We start from the raw sequence: 20,721 nt of genomic DNA, 5'->3' as shown, positions 1-20,721 counted from the left end.
TGAAATCAAATCTGATGCTTTTAAAAAATTTATTTGGTGTGCATTGGAAGAGGGGTAGTCTTATACGGCGAATATATCCCAAACTCTATATTTTAACTGGAAAGGTTGGGGGTTGTCTTATACGCCCAGTCATCTTATATGCTGGAATATATGGTAGTTTTCCAGTTCCTTCCTTGGAAATACCAATGTGACAGTGGTCTCCCATCCAAGGTCCCACCAGGGCCAGCCCTGCTTAGCACCCACAAGCAGAAAGAAGATCCTTGAGGATGTGTTGTCGAAGGCTTTCATGCCTAGCCATGTTGCAGCGGCATTTTATCCTGATATTTTGTCTGCATCTGTGGCTAGAGGCAATTGGAGTATATATCTATATCTATATCTGCAGAATGCTGTCCAGGATGGGAGAAAGAATCCATAGAGCAGTGTTTATCTACCTGTGGGGCCCCAGATGTTTTGGCCTCCAATTCCCAGAAATCTTAACAGCTGGTAAAGTGACTGGGATTTCTGGGAGTTGTAAGCCAAAACACCTGGGGACCTACAGGTTGAGAATCACTGCCATAGAGGTAGTGTGGCTGTTGTTGCCTGGAGGCACCCTCTGCCTGGGAGGGATTAACTGGCCCTTGATTGTTTGCTAATAATAATAATAATATTTTATTTGTACCCCGCTACCATCTCCCCAAGGGACTCGGTGCGGCTTACATGAGGCTTAGCCCAAATACAGCAATACAAGTAATAATAACAACAATACAAGCAATTAAAATAAAAACATGGACAATAAAATAACACAGCATTAATAATAAAACCACACGATTAAAACTGGGAAGGCCAAATGTGAAATTAAAATTGGAAGTAATGCTGCAACATGGGCGAAAAAGTGATGGGGCGTTTGTGGAAAACATACAAGCAGATCTAAAAAAATATAAAGTGCTTTGGAGGACAAGGTGCTATGGAATCATTATTCTGGGAAGGCACACTGAAACAACCATGTCTTCAAGCTCCTACACACTGTCCCAGAATACTTGTTGGATGTCAAAATACACAAAATAATCTATGTAAAGAAAAATAATACTCAAGGTGCATAAAGTATATAATATTCAGTACATAGTTCAGTATATTCACACAAAGTGAAATAAAAAGGAGCAACTGCTCTCACTCCAGCAAAGGATCACCGCCTTGTCGGGGCGCTGGAGCTTGAGCACCTCAATGATGTCATGAGCAAAACTGTGATTCCCTGTAGTAACCTACGGATGTGAGAGCTGGACCTTAGTGAAGGCTGAGCGAAGGAAGATCGATGGTTTTGAGCTGTGGTGTTGGAGGAAAGTTCTGAGAGTGCCTTGGACTGCGAGAAGATCCAACCAGTCCATCCTCCAGGAAATAAAGCCCGACTGCTCACTGGAGGGAAAGATACTAGAGACAAAGTTGAAGTACTTTCGCCACATCATGAGGAGACAGGAAAGCCTAGAGAAGACAATTATGCTGGGGAAAGTGGAAGGAAAAAGGAAGAGGGGCCGACCAAGGGCAAGATGGATGGATGGCATCCTTGAAGTGACTGGACTGACCTTGAGGGAGCTGGGGGTGGTGACGGCCGACAGGGAGCTCTGGCGTGGGCTGGTCCATGAGGTCACGAAGAGTCGGAGACGACTGAACGAATGAACAACAACAACTGCTCTCAGACAAAACATTTACAATACAGTCATATAGAGTAAAATGAAAAGAAGCAACCGCTCTCAAACATTACAATATTAAGATCGCAATGTATACAGATTTCAGGGAAACATGTGTTTGGAGGGCAATGCTCTTGCCCAGAGATTCCTCCCTTCCCAGTAAGGCCCTGTGTGCATCTGGTTCTGGAAGAGCAAGACATCTTTATGGCCTGCTAATAAAACTTCCCAGTTCCTGGCCATTGGTAATTGCAGTGTCCATTTGTCAGCTCTCCATTTGTCGATGTCCTGCAGACTACAGGGAGAGGGCACACGGAGTCAGCATTACAATAAGCAGATGGAGGAGATGTCTTGATGCATTTTTCATATCTGTCTGGCGAGACGCCTGGGGAAGGAAGGGAAATGTCCCAAGATGTTTGTGCAAATGGAAACTTGAAAACCCACCATTGCTCTTGGACAAAAAGCCCAAAAGTGTCCCCCCAGGCATCCTTTTATTCCCATAAGTCATTGCCTGCACCTCAGGAAGGTTCTTCTCCAAAAGACAGCCAGCACTGAGGTTCTCCTCTCCATTCGGCGTGAGCACTGCGGAAGGAATGGCCCTGCTTCAACCACAATTGAACTGTAGGATATGTAGTTTGGCCAGAGGCCACAGCGACTGCTAGTATTCCAAACTCACTGGCTCCGTAGCAGAACAATTTGATGCCTGTTGGTGCTCTACATGTGTTGCATGGTGGGGACGACATAAGGTGAAACGGGAGACCCTACTAGACGCACTGGTTCCATAAGCATAACCTCTTGGTTCACAGGGGTTTGCAGTCCCAACACTGTGGAAAGGCAGACTCATAGAATCATAGAGTTGGAAGAGACTCCATGGGCCATCCAGTCCACCCCCTGCCATTCAGGAAAAGCATAATCAGAACATCCCCAAGAAATAGCCATTCAGCCTCTGTTTAAAAGTTGTCAAAGAAGAAACCTCCATCACACTCTGAGGCAGTGAGTTCCTCTGTTAAACAGCTCTTACAGCTAGGAAGTTCTTCTTCTAGCTAGAAGTTCAGGTAGAATCTCCTTTCCTTTAATTTGAACCCATTGCTTTGAGTCCTACTCTCCAAGGCAGCAGAAAACAAGCCTGTTTCCTCTTCCTTATGATGGAGCCCTGGTGGCACAGTGGGTTAAACCCTTGTGTTGGCAGGACTGAAGACTGACAGATCAGAGGTTCGAATTCAGGGAGAGTGTGGATGAGCTCCCTCTGTCAGCTCCAGCTCCCCTTCCAGGGACATGAAAGAAGCCTCCCACAAGGATGGTAAAACATCAAAACATCCAGATGCCCCCTGGGCAATATCCTTGCAGACGGCCAATTCTCTCATATCAGAAGCAACTTGCAGTTTCTCAAGTTGGTCCTGACATGAAACAAGCAAACTTCCTTATGACATCTTTTCAAATATTGAAACATGGCTGTGGGATTATATATCTGTAAACCTGTGACAACTATTAATTTTCATATGTTTTCTTTGATAGGTAACAATCTGTGACATAGGTACACATGCACTTAACTCAGTTCACATCCTCTTAGATACATGATTGCATGAGGGTTGGGGGTGCATTTGTGGCTGTTCATGACGGGAGAGCTGCATGCGAATGATCCTGGAACATCCGCATTGCCCAGGCTCAGCGCATTAGGCCTATGACAACCCTGTTCCATGGAAGAGAAGTGAAGCAGAGGGAGTCAACAGAGTGCAGTAGTTTGGTGCTGGGCCACAGCTCTGAAGATCTGGGTGTTATTTAATCAAGACCACAATCCTTTGAGAATTCTGCCTGGCAAGGAATGCTAACAATTAGTAGCCAAAGTTTCCAGGCTGAAATTAACTCACTAAAACAGCCAAAGACAAGGACAAAATTGTTTTATTGTACATCCTGATCAGAGATTATTATTATTATTATGATGATTATAACTTTATTTGTACCCCGCTAGCATCTCCCGAAGGACTCGATATGGCTTACATAGGCCAAGGCCTCAAAACACAACACAACAATACAACACCTAATGCAAATTAAAAACAGTTAAACAGTATAAACAATAAACAATACATCAAGACACTATAAAACTGGGCCGGGCCAGAGTAATGGGTACAAGATTAAAAGTGCTGATGTGGCAGGAGGTATGTAGGATTATAAAGTAAGTGCAGTGTGCGGTGTGTAGCAATCTTAGTTCTACTAAAGTGCTTCTGGGACTTGGTATTGGAGATTCCTAATCTGGGAAGGCACCTTGGAACAGCCAGGTCTTCAAGTTCTTTCTGAAGACTGCCAATGACGGGGCCTGTCTAAGATCTTTTGGGAGGGCGTTCCAGAGTCGGGGGCCACCACAGAAAAGGCCCTGTCTCGAGTCCCCACCAAGCGCGCTTGCGACGCAGGCAGGATCACGAGCAGGGCCTCTCCAGATGACCGAAGTGAACTCGTGGGTTCGTAGATGGAGATGCGGTCACGCAGGTAGGATGGTCCCAAACCGTTCAGGGTTTTGTAGGTAAGCACCTGCACCTTAAATTGGGCTCGGAAGATAAACGGCAGCCAGTGAAGCTCCTTGAACAGGAGGGTTGACCTCTCTCTGTAAGGAGCCCCAGTTAACATCCTGGCTGCTGCCCGTTGGACCAGTTGGAATTTCCGAGCCGTTTTCAAGGGCAGCCCCGGCCAGATCAGATCAGCATGGACCACCCCGGCCAGATGGAGACTTGTGGGCTTGCGTTCCAGAAGGACAAGTCTGCCCAACATGTGCTAAATAGAGTCCGTTTGATTGTTACAATTTGAATCCTCCCTCCCTGGCCTGGGATTGATGCGACTGGAAATCCCTCCCAGCCAGATGAAGAAAAGGTTCTGGGGATGGGGAGAGTTCCACAGAAGGGAAGTTGGCCTGTGCCCAGCCGGGGATGATGGGACTCTGGGATTCACATTCCTGGAGACAATTGACGACCTGGTCAGGAGGAAGCTTGGCTTGTTGACAAACTAGTTCTGGCTTGGGCAAGGAAATTAACATAATGACCCCCCTGTCTTTTCTGATAAGAGAGATGCTAGTGGGGATTGTCCAATACTTTGGGCCCAAAACAATTTATGTGTTTCAGATTTGGGAAATAAGTGCAACAAGTGTGTGTGTGTGGTGCAGAAATAAAATATAGCAATTTTTTTGTTTTTCTCCTGACTGCTTGTAGATGCTTTTCCAGGCTAGAGTATAGAAATGTAAATGCCTTCTCTCACCCTAGCTAGACAAAAGGCCTTGGAATTTCTTTGTGAGTCATTGCCTGGGGCTGGTTAAGCAGAGGTCAATGTCCCTGGTAGCTGGGATTCCAGCACATTTGTATCACCACATGTTTATTTCTGCTATAAATATATATAAAACCTGGTAAGATATATACAGACATAGCCAGAGAAAAGTGGAGTCCATGCTGCTGCTAGTCCTGTCATAGGATGACCAAGATCTAACCCTTCCATACCATTTTGTCCTTAGCAAGCTATATATCCCCAACTATAGATCCTTTTTATTGGGAGGGAGGAATGTTAAATAACATGGATTCCACACTCTCAGTCTCAGAGGAAGGCACTTGGACCACAGCTCTTGAGACCTGGGTTTGAATCCTGCCATGAAAACTCACCGTGTAACCATTGGAAAGTCACATTCTCTCGGCCTCAGATGCTAATCTCAAGGATAATAAAATCTGCAACAGTCTCACAAAATAATTCATCAGAGTTGTTCAAAAGATATAGAATTTTATAACACCCTTGCCATTGTGAATATGGTGGAAATAATGGAATTCCTGTATTTTATCCAAATATTATCATACTTTGGAAATACGAACAAAGAATGGTGAGGTGTTTCAACAGAGACTGAGTTACAAGAACAACCCCTTTTGGGATGTTTCCAAGTTATATCTGCCATCCAAAAGAGTGGATGATGGCAACACGTTACATCTTGCAGTCACCAAAGCTCTCCACTGGATAGGATTGTTGTGCTGTGGGGTGGTCGGTACACAAGCAGAATCCCCAAACCATACCAGTTCCCACTTTCAAGTGGACACAATCAATTCCAGAAGATTGCGGATTTGGCCATCTGATCAGGGAGATGGATTTCTGATGGACTACCAAGGGGAGGGAAGGAAGGCAAGAGAGAGGGAAGGAAGGAGAGAAGGAAGAAAGGAGACAAGGAAGGAAAAAGGGAAGGGAGGGAGAGAAGGAGGGAGGGAGAGAGGAAGGAAGGAAGGCAAGAGAGAAGGAAGGAAGGAGAGAAGGAAGAAAGGAGACAAGGAAGGAAAAAGGGAAGGGAGGGAGAGAAGGAGGGAGGGAGAGAGGAAGGAAGGAAGGCAAGAGAGAAGGAAGGAAGGAGAGAAGGAAGAAAGGAGACAAGGAAGGAAAAAGGGAAGGGAGGGAGAGAAGGAGGGAGGGAGAGAGGAAGGAAGGAAGGCAAGAGAGAAGGAAGGAAGGAGAGAAGGAAGAAAGGAGACAAGGAAGGAAAAAGGGAAGGGAGGGAGAGAAGGAGGGAGGGAGAGAGGAAGGAAGGAAGGCAAGAGAGAAGGAAGGAAGGAGAGAAGGAAGAGAATTTATTTATTTTTATTTTCGTTGATTTTTACCCCGCTTTTCTCTCTCACCAAGGCGAGACCCAAAGCGGCTAACAATACAATAAGAACATCGGAAGTAAAATTTAAAAGAAAGGAGGGAGGGAGGGAGAGAAGGAAAAGAAAGGAAAGGAAGGAAAGGAAAGGAGGGAACCTGCTGGAGACAGACAGGCATTTGATGGACAGTCGGCTTAATTGTCTTTATTGGCTCCTTCCTCTCACTTTCTCTTGTCCGGTTAATCTGCTTTGAGGCCCTGCATTGACTTCAACACTCAGGGATCAAATAGCAGAAAGTGTGAGGCCAGAGGTTTGGAGAAATCCAGCCAATGGGAAGCATGGGGCAAATAGTAGATATGTGTAGAATTGTAAAAGAGGAATCATCCGATTGATACATTGGGTGGGGGTGGGGGGAGGGAATTTTAAAGGTGATTGTGATAATGTTATGTATTACTTATGTCCAAGTCCAAGTTTACTCGATGCTTAGACTAGAGGTTTTTCACACATAAGGCAAACAAATAAATACATGAAAACCAGATTATTAAGTACAATATAAAATACACACTTAAAATCCTTTAAATCATTAAAATGCTACGTATATCAATGGTGAGGTTCACCCTTAAAATACTACACACTGCATGAACTAGTGTAATTAAAAAGCAGGTGAAACCAAATAAATACAGCATTATTAAAAAGTTAAGCAGGGAACCCATTGGATATAAACAGCCGCTATTACCATCTATTCTGGTGTATAAGACTACTTTTTAACCCAAGAAAAGCTTCTCAAAAGTCAGGGGTTGTCTTATACGCGGGAGTAGTCTTATACATGGGAGTAGTCTTATACACGGGATAGTCTTATACACGAGAGTAGTCTTATACACAGGAGTCGTCTTATAGAGCGGGTGCTGAAACTTCCAATCGGATTGCAGAATCTGTGGTTGCTGCATATGGTGGGGGAAGCTCAAAAATGGCAATGGCCATGTCCCTGCAGTATGCAGTGACTGCATGCAAGCATTAAGGACGACGCTGTACATGTTGGGTAGAAGAAAATCCATTCATCAGGATTCGTAGACTTAATGCGGTCCCAATGGTGAGGTGAAGGGGCGCCTCACCGGGAAAGTGTAAGTGAAGGGCGGAGCAAGCTGCAGGCGTCCGGGGCGCCCAGAGTATGGAAAAAAGAGATAGAGTGGATCTGGGCCCAGACAAACACACCTCTTTTACCTGTCTGGCCCGCCCTTGTGTCCTATTACCGTACCTCCTCCTCTGCCTCTCAGATCTCACTCCGGTGAAGTGGTGCAGGTGCGCAGGTGCAAGATCTGAGAGGCAGGTGTTTTGGACTTCACCTACCAGCCTTCCTATCGGTTCTTAAGAATTACCGTGGGAGTCCCAAACACCCAGAGGAAAGGAAGGCCAAAGCTGGCCCATGCTTGGTGTATCCCATATTTCTAACCAGGGCTGTAGCAAGAAAAAAAATTCGGGGAGGGTTGAAAATTTGGGGGGGGGGGGGTTGAAACCTGCCTCCTAGCTCACGCTGAAGCAAAGAGCACAGCAGGGGGCAGAGCAGCCTTCAATAGCCTGCAGCTCCACCCCTGTCAACCACCTCCACCAAGTCTGGCCTCCTTAATGAGAGCATTCAACACCCCCCCCCCCCCAACTTGGTTGCTTTGCTACATTGGCTATTATAGAATCATAGAATCATAGAGTTGGAAGAGACCTCATGGGCCATCCAGTCCAACCCCCTGCCAAGAAGCAGGAATATTGCATTCAAATCACCCCTGACAGATGGCCATCCAGCCTCTGTTTCAAAGCTTCTAAAGGAGGAGCCTCCACCACACTCCAAGGCAGAGAGTTCCACTGCTGAACGGCTCTCACAGCCAGGAAGTTCTTCCTCATGTTCAGATGGAATCTCCTCTCTTGTAGTTTGAAGCCATTGTTCCACGTCCTAGTCTCCAAGGAAGCAGAAAACAAACTTGCTCCCTCCTCCCTGTGGCTTCCTCTCATTATTGCTGCAAGTAAAGACAGCGTGAATAAATTGTCAATATTTGCTGAGATAGTGCTTGCAGTTCTGGAGGGACTCTTAATTTTTTGCATCTCATAGACTTAGCTTGGGGATTTGGTTAACCAGTTAAAATTCATGAGTAAACCAGGTTTTTTCTTTTAACCTGAAAGATTTCAGGGGGGGGGGGTGAACCCCCCGGCTACAGGCCTGTGTCTAACCTTTATGATGTTGTTGGAGGCAAGTCCAGGTAATATCACAAACTACAATCATGAATACGGTGTGCCATGCATCCCATATAAGTCTAGCATACATATTGACAGTGAGAAGGTGCTGCTCTTGCCCTGTGCTTCCTCCCTTCCCCAGATGGAAGGGGGAAGATCCAGTGACCCTTTAAGAGGATGGCAGGGAGGGCAGCAGGAGGCCACCAGCATCCATCCCGCTTTGCTTTAAAAGTCCCAAAGCATAACTCTGTCCACAACACAGACCAGGAAGAATGTGCACACACAGCAGCGCTGCCTCAGAGAGAGGCACAAAGCAGCACAATTCCTCCCAGCCACACACACACCGTCAATGCACACACATTTTGGGAAGCCCCTCTACTCTGAAGAAGGAGCTTTCTTTGGAAAACCAAACATGGGTTGCATTTCAACGGTGTGTGTGTTTGGTTCTTTGCCAACACACAGTGAACTTCATGGGGAAAAGATGTTTGCGCCAATACAAAAATGCAGTCCCTACTCCAACTGGGTCGATTGTCTCCCACAGTGGGCCCGGATTGCTGTTGTTTCCGACTGGTGGCAAACATTTTTTATTTATGGCAAACGTTTCCAACTTACAGCAAATATTTCCTGCTTATGGCAACGCTTCTGACTTATAGCAAATGTGACGGCGCGAGTGGCGCCACCTATGTATAGAACTGTTAGTTGTAAGATTTAAACTGTTGTTTCATGCTTAATCCTGCCCCTTTTTACCCTGCTTATGTATAGTTGTATGGATTGGTTGCTTGTAGCTGTCAATCAGTACTGTTTGGCTCCACCTCTTCCTGCAGGAGAGGAGAGCTTCCTTTTTCTTTTCATTCTGCCATCAGAGTTCATACCACATGGACGTGAGTAAAAGACTTGATTCTAAAGGACCCTGATTTAAGTTACCTCTTAGCATCAGTTCTGAGGTTTTTTACCCTTGGGACTCATGCTTTATGTCCAGATCGTCCTGGATAACATTGAGGAGATCCCAAGCGCCTTCAAGCCGGTTCTTTTGGCACCAAAGGAAGATCCCGAGTCTTCAAAACATAGGCCATCTGAACTGGGGTTGTGGTTTGCCCCGGCATTCACAGCCGTTGAGGAAAGAGGAAACTTGGTGAGGCTTCTCAGCTTCAAACGCCTTGGACCCAGGACTAATTGAGGCTGTAACGTATGTTTTCCTTCACCCCTCTAAAGTTTTCCAGCTCATTGCTTTGAAGAAATGACTTTGTGATAAATAAAACTTTTGAGCTATTTACAGCGTTTTGGGAGTTCCAGTTTCCTATAGGAGGGCAAGAAGCAATCTCTTGGGGAAAAGGTGCCACGTCCATCCCTCCTTCATTAAGACTAATAGCCCCCAGGCACGACGGCACAGCAAATGTTTCCGACTTGTGATAAATACGTATTTCTGACTTACAGCAAACATTTCCAGCTTATGGCAAATGTTATTGATTTATGGTAGACATTTCCACCTTTAGGTGAATGTTTGCATCTTACGGCAAACGCTTCTGACTTGTAGCAAATGCCTTCAATTTATGGCAAGCATTTCCAGCTTAATGGAGAAGGGGAAAATGGTGGGATTTACTCTTTCTTCTTACCTGCGCAGATAGAATGTGCGAAGCCCTGCCTCTCTGGACCTTGGCCTGATCTCTGAAGGACTGCATGACGAATGAATGGGAATGGATGCCTTGCCTGGCAGGCAGGGAGGCTTTTGGGGCTGAATCTTATTTTTAGGTTGCAGATCATCTCTAGGTAACCAGGCAACTGGGGAACAATGCTGCTGCTGCGTTTTGTGGGTGGCCAGCAGGGAGTCACGCTCTTTCTGGGGAAAGCAGGGGGTAAGCGTTGCATCCCTGGCCCATGGGGCGGGCAGTGGGATCAAACCCAATCCAGCCACGCAATAAGGAAGGATGGGAATACCAGCCCCACACTATCTTCCTGTTGATGTGGGACGTGGAACTGGGATCAGCTTTGAAACTGAGAAAGAATCCATAAGCCATCGCTTTGTGCCAAAGAAACCCTGCTTTCAGTCCAACACACTACTGAGATAGGCAAAGATTGTACTATGTGACACGATTTATGATTCTGGGGTAAAATAATAATAATAATAATAATAATAATATTTGTCGTGTCAGGGCAGCCACCAATTATATTACATTTCTAACAGAACAAAGCAAACAAACAGACAAAATACAAAATTTATGAGTTTGGTAGTTGATTATATGTCCTTTGACCAGTATCTGGCCACTTGGAGTGCTTCTGGTGTTGCTGCAAGAAGGTCCTCCATTGTGCATGTGGCAGGGCTCAGGTTGCATTGCAGCAGGTGGTCAGTGGTTTGCTCTTCTCCACACTCGCATGTCGAGGATTCCACTTTCTAGCCCCATTTCTGAAGGTTGGCTCTGCATCTTGTGGTGCCAGAGCGTAGTCTGTTCAGTGCCTTCCAAGTTGCCCAGTCTTCTGTGTGCCCAGGAGGGAGTCTCTCGTTTGGTATCAGCCATTGGTTGAGGTTCTGGGTTTGAGCCTGCCACTTTTGGACTCTCACTTGCTGAGGTGTTCCAGTGAGTGTCTCTGTAGATCTTAAAAAACTATTTCTAGATTTAAGTCGTTGACGTGCTGGCTGGTACCCAAACAGGGGATGAGCTGGAGATGTCTTTGCCTTGGTCCTTTCACTATTGGCTGCTACTTCCCGGCAGATGTCAGGTGGTGCAATACCGGCTAAGCAGTGTAATTTCTCCAGTGGTGTATAATAATAATAATAAAGAAAGGGAAAATTACATACAGTGAGGGCATAGAGATGGGCATTCCCTCCCTTCCTCCTCCCCCCCCCCCCCCCCCCCACTTCTTCTTTTACAAATCTCACTTTACAAATTATTTGAAATCCATAAGTCATCGCCAGGGATAATTTTGTTCTTATGCTTCAGTTTTCTTGTACAATTGTAGCTCATAACAGGGAGACAGTGATGCTAATTACATTTCACTGGAGAAACATGTTTCTTTACGGACAAACCATAAAGTGCAATCAGCCTGAAGCCTATAAATATCTGGGCATACTACAGTTGGACAATATCAAGCATGGGAAAGTGAAAAATGTGGTCAGCAAAGAATATATCTAAAGAGTCAGAAAGGTTTTGAAGAGCAAATTAAATGGCGGAAATACGATCAAGGCTATCAACACCTGGGCCATCCCCATCATTAGATACACTGCTGGGATTGTGAACTACACACAAGAAGAGTTGGATGATCTGGACAGAAAAAGAAGAAAACTGCTGACAATCCACTATGCATTACACCGACAGACTTGACCTGCCCAGAAAATCAGGAGGCAGAAAGAGGGCTTCTGCAAGGAAAACAAATGGTAGAAGAAGAGAAACATGCCCTGGCAGATAATGTGAAAGGCAGTCAAGAACCAACATTGAGGGAAGTCAATAGTATTAAACTGCTTAAAGTGCAAAAGACAAAGAGGGAATACTGTAAAAATACAAAGCAGAGCAGAAGAGAAAACTGGCAAAAGAAGGCTCTCCATGGGCTGTTCCTGGGAAAAATTGAGAGCCAAATTGTAGCTCACAAATGGAACTTGGAAAAAGGAGACGGAGGGCCTGATTCTGGCAGCCCAAGAACAAGCCATTCAAACCAATGCCATCAAAGCCAGAATTGAAAAGTCGACAACAGATCCCAAATGTAGACACTGCACGGAAGCAGATGAAACAATAGATCACATCCTCAGTTGCTGCAAGAAGATCATGCAGACAGACTACAAGCAGGGGCATAACATCGTTGTTCAGATGATCCATTGGAACTTGTGCCACAAATACCATCTGCCTGCGACAAAGAACTGGTGGGATCACATGCCAGAAATAGTTACAGAGAATGAACATGCCAAACTCCTCTGGGACTTCCGGATTCAGACAGAGTTTTGGAGCATAATACTCCTGATCTCCCAATCATGTTAAAAAACAAAGTATGGATTGTTGATGTCGCAATCCCAGGTGACAGTAGGATTGCAGAGAAACAAGTGGGAAGTGTCTGACGTGTGGTCCAATTCAACAGCCAGCAGAGTATCTGCTGTGGACTTAGCTTGTTGTGTTTCTAATAATAATAATAATAACAACAACAACAACAACAAAGTATGGATTGTCAATGTTGAAATCCCAGGCGACAGCAGGATTGAAGAGAAACAACTGGAAAAGCTGACACTATATGAGGATTTAAAGATCGAACTGCAAAGACTCTGGCACAAGCCAGTCCAGGTGGTCCCAGTGGTGATTGGCCACGTGCAGATCCCAGTAAGGTGGCCTTTTGCAGCTGGCAGATGGCAATTTTGTCAGCGCCAATTGTGTTTAAGTGCAGGCCATGGTCTTTAGGCACTGGGTGCAGTGCCTAAAGACCATGGCCTGCACTTAAACACAATTGGCGCTGACAAAATTGCCATCTGCCAGCTGCAAAAGGCCACCTTACTGGGATCTGCACGCATTGAACGCCGATACATCACACAGTCCTAGATACTTGGGAAGTGTCCGATGTGTGATCTGTCTGCTGTGGATTCAACTTGTTGCTTTTCATATAATAATAACATTTTATTTCTAACCCGCCCTCTCTCCCCAGAGGGACTCAGGGCGACTTACAAAAAACAAAGGTGGCAAACATTCAATGCTGTAAACAATGAACAGTAAAACATTACTTAGTTAGGCGATCCCTCGTTGGCCGAGTAGGATAGTCTTCCAGGATCAGAATTCTTGTAGGTCCGTAGGTGGCTGTGGAGCCCTATTCTTGACCTGCATCTTCTTCTGCAGTGAGGGCATTGGTTTCCAGGTGGAAGGTGGTCCCGGTCGGGGTTTGCTTGATGCACCTTCCTTATGGCACATTTCTCTCTTTCACCTTCCATTCGTGCCTCTTCAAATTCTGCAGCACTGCTGGTCACAGCTGACCTCCAGCTGGAGTGCTCAAGGGCCAGGGCTTCCCAGTTCTCAGTATCTATGCCAGAGTTTTTAAGGTTGTCTTTGAGCCCATCTTTAAATCTCTTTTCCTGTCCACCAACATTCTGTTTTCCATTCTTGAGTTCGGAGTAGAGCAACTGCTTTGGGAGATGGTGGTCGGGCATCCTGACAACGTGGCTGGTCCAGCGGAGTTGATAGCGGAGGACCATCGCTTCAGTGCTGGTGGTCTTTGCTTCTTCCAGCACGCTGACATTTGTCCCCCTGTCTTCCCAAGAAATTTGCAAGATTTTCCAGAGGCAGCGCTGATGGAATTGTTCCAGGAGTTGCATGTGACGTCTGTAGACAGTCCACGTTTCACATGCATATAGCAGAGTTGGGAGGACAATAACTTTATAAACAAGCTATTGTCCTTGAGCTTGTTTGGAGGTTCTAGCAGGGGAGCGCAGCTATCGTAAACCCGGGACCGAAGACTGGAGACCTCGGTACACTCCTTCTATACTTGACTTCCGGTGGGTGATGGCGGCGGGCAAACCTCGTTGAGAGGGAGCTCCGACGAGGGATCAGCGTAGTGGCGGTTTTGGGTGGGCATATTGCTCCCCCACCTTCGCCGGATTGAAGGCGAAGGTGTAGCAAACCCGTGGAAGCCTGTAGAGCCCCCAAGAATCCCTTTCCCTCAAGGAGGGGGGTCGAGGGGGATCCGGGCGGACGGGAAGCAAACCGCACCGCTGGGATCGGGCGAAAGCCCGTTTTAACCGCTGCCAGCCCATTTTAAAGAAAGAAGAGAGAAATAAGAAACTCTGAAAGGAGAAATTTGAGAAGATCTCGACGTCAGGTATGGGAACAATAAGAAATATTTAAGCAAGAGACAGACAAAGCAAAGAGCTAGAGATATGGGAGATTAGAGAAACTTAAAGAGGAATCTAGAAGAATAAACAAGTAACTTTTGAAAGAGAAGGCTAAAAATACGGGCCGGAAAGGACATAAAGAGATAAATGGACTAAATTGGTCGAAATTGGAACAATAAATTTTAAACTGAAAGTATATACACCATTTGGGCTGCTGAAGGAGGTGGTTAAACTGAGAGGACGTAAATCAGTATAAGCAGCCGCTCCCTTGCCGCTTGCCAGCCATCTCTTGAATTCCCTTCCCCTGTTCCCTCATTCTTTAATTTGAAAGAGAAGAAAATAACACTCTGACCTTGGGCGCCATATTGTTGTGGCTAGCGAGCCCCTTCTTCATAAACAATCTTCCAAAGAGAAGACAGGAAGTGACGAAGGAGGAGAGGAGAAGGAAGGGGAAAGGGAAGTGATGTCAAAGGAAGAGGCGGCCTAATTAAGAAGAAAGGCGGAAGAAGACAGCAATACAAGCGGAACCATAGAGAGACAGGGGGAACCATAGAGAAAGAACCATAGAGAAAGAACGCTACGGAGAGACAGGCGAAAAGCGGCAGGGCAGGAAGCAAATAATAAGAAAATAAGAAAATATAATAAATAAACACTATTGCGAGGACGAGAAGCAGACGGAGTGGAGAAACGAGGACGAGAAGAAGACGAACCACGAGGAAGAGAAGCAGACGAGAATTTTTGTATTTACAGGAACCAGGAAGAGAAGTAGACGAGATCTAGGAAGAGAAGCAGACGAAAGGGAAAAATCGAGGCAGGATCCCAGAAGAGACCAGATAAAGATAAAGAAGGACAGAAGATTGATGGAAATTGGCTTAAGAAGATAAGATAAGATAAAATAAACTGATGAATTGATTAATTAAATAAATAAATAGATAGTATTTAATCACAAATCAAATTAAATATATATATTTATATTTTAAAGAATTTTAGAGAATTAAATTTTAATTGAATTAAATTTTAATTAAAGAAGATAAATTGGTCTTTCCTAGAGAAATTAAATAAGAATTAAAATAATTGGAGAAATTATAGAATTTTATTCTTTAATGAATTGGAGTAGTTAAATAGAAATTGATGGTGTAAATATTGGTGTAATCAATAAATGATAGATGTCATCAAAAGGGAAGCAAGAGAAGGAGAAAGCTCAGCTAAGAAGAGGGTCCCTGGATACCAGCCTCAACATGGAGAATATCCTGAAAGAAATTAAAAAATTGTCGGAAAAGCAAGATTTATTAAAAAAAGATATGGCAGAGAAACAACAAGAGTTCTTTAATAAGCAAGAAAAGAATTATAAAGAAATGACAGTGGAGTTCCAAGGAATGAAAAAGAAGATGGAAGAGGAATTTGGGCAAATTAAAAAAGATATATCCCATCTATATGGTGAAGTAAAGGAATTGAAAACTAGTAAGGAGAAGATGGAGGAAACACAATCTCACATGTTGAAAAGAATTAAAGGAATAGATAGACAAAAGGAAAAGATAGAAATAGAACAAGAAAAGTTACTACAAAAACAAATGGATTATTACCTAAGATTCAGAAATATCCAAGAAGATAAAGAAGAAGATATCGGTCAGTTGATAACCACGCTGATAGCTAAATGTTTGGAATGCGAAGAAGACGAATTGGAGATGGAATTAGATCAAACATACCGTGTATCCTCATTTTATTCGAGAAAAAATAAGACACCACGAGATGTGATAGTGCAATTCACACGAAAGAAAACTAGAGATGAAGTGTTATATAGAAGTAATAAAAATCCAATCTATTATAAAGAAATCAAAATCGCAGTTCTGAAAGAATTCCCACAAGCGACTTTAAACAGAAGAAGAAAATACTACTTCCTTACAGATGAACTTAAGAAAAGATCAATCAGATTCCGATGGGAGAGAATTGAAGGAATTATGGTAACATATAAAAAAGAAAGATATTGGCTGACATCAGAACAGAAAGCTAAGTCTTTCTATGAGAATTTAATGAAAGAAACAGAAGAGGAGAAATCAGAAGGAAGAAAAGGAGACAAAAAAGCATTAACACCAGGAAATGGAAATGGAAATGGTAAAGAAAAGAAGAAACCAAGAATTGAGACCCCAGAGGAATATCGAAGATTTAGCAAATCACAGGGGAGTGGTGCCATATTATCAGAAGATTTGGGTGAAGGAGCATATGGTCCGGTTACAATGACGCAAGGGATTTCGGAACTGAACTTAGATGATATGGGACAAGATACAGATTTATTGGGATAAGATGGCAGACAGACAAATTAAATGCTTCTCAAATAACTTCAATGGTATGAATTCGCCCCAGAAACGCAAAAAATTATTTGGAAAATTACAAAAGGCAGACCTGGATATCATCTCATTACAAGAAACACATATATGTCACAAACATGTGGCGCATTTGGAAAATAAAAAATTAGGTAAAACATTCTATTCATCATACGAAAAGAAGAAAAGAGGAGTAGTAACATATATAAAAGAAAATTTTTCCCCAGAATTGGCGTTTAAGGATGTGGAAGGAAGATGTGTCGCAGTCAAAATTATGATGGGAAATTTAAAAATTCTTATTTGCAACATATACGCCCCAAATGGTCCAAAGACAAAATTCATCCAATTCTTGCTAACAAAATTGAGAGAAACTGAATTTGATGAGCTCTTGCTGATTGGTGATTTTAATGGAGTGATGGATAAACACAAAGATAAAAATAAGACAAAGAGGAATGGAGAGGGAGGTGGACTACTACCGCAGAAATTCTTTGAACTTCAAAAAGAATTTGACTTGGAGGACACTTGGAGAGTTAGAAATGAAAAGAAACAGGATTATACCTTTTACTCCCATCGGCATCAAACATGGTCAAGGATAGACCTGGTATGGATATCAAAAAACTTGGCGACCAAAGTAGATCAAATGGAAATACTACCCAGGGATATCTCGGACCATTGTCCATTGGAAATAGTAATAAATCAGAAGAATTATCAAAGAAAATGGAGATTGAATGAAAACCTGATTAAGACAGAGGAAGACAAAAAACATTACAATACAATTATTAAAGACTACTTAGAAATTAACGATATTGAAGAGACAAAAATACAAGTAACGTGGGACGCTCTGAAAGCCGTTCTGAGAGGACATTTTATCCAACATGGAGCTAAGAAAAATAAAGAAAGAAACAGACAAATGAAAGAAGTGATGGAAAAAATCAGAGATAAGGAGAAGGAATTGAAAAAGAGACCAGATAGCAAAAAGCTAAATAAGGAACTAGCGAGACTTAAACAGGAGAAGTCCCGCTTGGAGATAGAGAAACAAGCAAGAGAGCTAAAATTTTTAAAACAGCAAACGTTTGAGAATGCGAATAGATCTGGGAAATGGTTAGCTAGACAGGTACGAAAAAAGAAACAAGCTACACAAATAACGAAAATAATGGAGGGAGACAAAGTATTTACGACGGATAAGGAGATTATGGAAAAATTTAGAAGTTACTATAGTAAATTATATACAAGGGATGGAATAAAGAAGGAGGAGATTGCTGAATATATAAGTCAGCTGAAATTAGAAAAAGTCTCAGAAGAGATGCGGGAAAAGTTGAATAAAGAGATTACGGAAGACGAAATTGATAAAGCTTTGAGTAAAATGGATGCAGATAAAGCACCTGGTCCGGATGGATTTACAGCAGGATTTTACAAATCAACGAAGAGCACTGTTGTACCAATGCTAAAAAGAATTTTAAATGAGGCCTTGTTAAATCAAGCAATTCCAGAATCTTGGAACCAGGCTGAAATAGTGATGATACACAAAGAAGGGTTACCATCTGAAGATATTAAAAACTATAGACCTATTTCTTTGCTGAATGTGGATTACAAAATATTTGCGAATATCTTGGCGACTAGACTAAAAGAATTCTTGACTGATTGGATAGGGGGGGACCAAGCAGGGTTCCTCCCGGGAAGATATATGAAAGACAATATTCGAACTGTAGTAGATTTGATAGAATATTTCGAAGTGAACCACCAAAAGGAAGCGGCCATTTTGTCAATTGATGCAGAGAAAGCATTCGACAATTTAAACTGGGACTTTTTTAAGATGTTGATTCAGGAAATGGACATGGGAATGCAATTTACAAATGCAGTTAATGCAATTTATGATGTCCAAAGAGCGAAAATACGAATAAATGGTCAACAAACGGATGAGTTTGTAATTACGAAAGGTACAAGACAAGGCTGTCCGCTATCTCCCCTGATTTTCATTATGGCTTTGGAGCCGCTGATGATGAAAATAAGAGAAGACACAAATGTTAAGGGAGTCAAAATTGGGAAATATGAATATAAGATTAAAGCCTTTGCGGACGACTTGTTAGGAATTGTGGAAGATCCTATAAATAATCTGCAGAATTGGATAAATAAATTGCAAGAATATGGAAGGGTGGCAGGCTTCAAGGTGAATAAAGGGAAAACAAAGATCTTGACAAAAAATGTAAAGAAAGAAAATCAGGAGAAAATTGCAGCAACCACAGGAATGGAAATCGTAAAAAAATTTAAATATTTAGGAATTTGGATATCAGCAAAGAATGGCCAACTGTTGAAAAATAACTACGAATTGACCTGGAACAAAATAAAGAAAGATCTTAAAAATTGGAAATCATTGAAGCTATCCTTGTTAGGAAGGATTGCTTTAATTAAAATGATGGTATTACCGAAGCTATTATTTCTATTTCAAAATATTCCCGTAATCAGAAGTCAAATAATCTTTAAAAGCTGGAACAAAGAACTCCTGAAATTCGTATGGGACGGAAAAAGACCTAGAATTAAGTATATGAACTTAATTGATAAAAAAACAAGAGGAGGACTAGGTTTCCCAGACCTGAAAGCATATCATGATTCAAGTGCTCTCTTATGGATAAGAGACTGGATGTTATTAGAAAATGAAAAATGTCTGAATTTAGAAGGCCATGATTTACGTGTGGGCTGGCATGCCTACACGTGGTATGAAAGAGAGAAAAAGGAAAAGAACTTTGGGAATCACTTCGTTAGAGCATCTTTGCTGAGAGTGTGGTTAAAATATAAAAATCTTTTCTATAACAAAACGCCACTTTGGGTTTCACCAATGGAGCCGCATCAAAGAAGATTGTTAGGCTGGAGAGCGTGGCCAACGTATAAGGACATCTTAAAAGAGAATACAGGGGAGATTAAGTCCTACGAACAATTGAAGGAGAAAAATAAGAATATGACATGGCTACATTACTTACAAATGAAAGACTATATTAAACAAGATAGCAAAGTAGGCTTTGCCTGGGAAGGCTCGATGTGGGATAAAATTTTAAAGGTAAGGAGGAAAGTAATCTCGGTCATATATAATACTCTTCTGACGTGGTCAACGGAGTCTGAGCAAGTTAAACCATGTATGATAAAGTGGGCACAAAATATAAGAAGACCTATTCAATTTAAAGAGTGGGAACAGATGTGGAACAAGAAATTAAAATATGTATATGCAACTGATTTAAAAGAAAATTGGATAAAAATGTTCCACAGATGGTATACCACGCCTATGAAATTATCTTTGATAAATAAAAATTCTTCAGATAAATGTTGGAAAGGTTGCCAACAGACAGGTACTTTTTATCACATGTGGTGGACTTGCAAAGAAATAGTGAAATATTGGTCTATGATTCATGAAGAGCTACAAAAAATTTTAAAAAGAATTTTCAAGAAGAAACCGGAGTACTATTTATTGGGATTTACTGACTCTGAATTACAACTACAAGAGAATGAGGATAAACTCTTTACCTATATGACAACGGCAGCGAGAATCGAATTAGCAAAAGTATGGAGACAGGACAATATCCCTACCAAGGAGGATTGGTTAGGGAAAATCAGAGAAATAAGAGAGATGGACGAGCTGACTTTCTATTTGAAAAAAAATACCGGAAACCCGATAAAGAGGACAGATTGGACAATTTTTGATAAGTACGAGGAAGATGAGAAAAAGTAAAAAAGAGATATAGTTTAGAAAAACAACAGAAATATTATTGGAAATACAACACCTGACGAAGAGATGGAAGTCAAACCTTTGTTTTAGACTTTGTTTTTTCTACTTTTTCTAATTTTTTTATATAGACTTTTGGGGTGTTTTTTTTTTTATATTGCACTGTTTTATTTTTATGTATCTTTTTTCTCTTCTTACTGTTCTATCTTCTTTAAATGATCCCACTCTTTCGCTGTATTAGTTAAATTTTTCAAATTCTTTAATAAAAATTATCTTAAAAAAAAAAAAACAAGCTATTGTCCTTGTTTGTCCCGGTTCTCAAACACTCTCTGCTTCATTCGGAAAAATGCTACACTCGCAGAGCTCAGGCGGTGTTGTATTTCGGTGTCGATGTTGACTTTGGTGGAGAGGTGGCTGCCAAGTT

At 42.5% G+C, this 20,721-nt stretch overlaps 1 protein-coding gene across 1 annotated transcript in view; it reads left to right on the top strand.

Moving 5' to 3' along the window:
• Positions 1-20,721, top strand: part of ADD2 (adducin 2) — an 86,876-nt gene that overhangs the window by 31,884 nt on the left and 34,271 nt on the right. The gene's annotated exons all lie outside the window — the stretch shown is intronic.

The sequence above is a fragment of the Anolis sagrei genome, chromosome 7 (genome assembly GCF_037176765.1).
Source record: "Anolis sagrei isolate rAnoSag1 chromosome 7, rAnoSag1.mat, whole genome shotgun sequence".
Classification (NCBI taxonomy): Eukaryota; Metazoa; Chordata; class Lepidosauria; order Squamata; family Dactyloidae; genus Anolis; species Anolis sagrei.
This window is presented reverse-complemented; position numbering and strand designations above follow the sequence as displayed.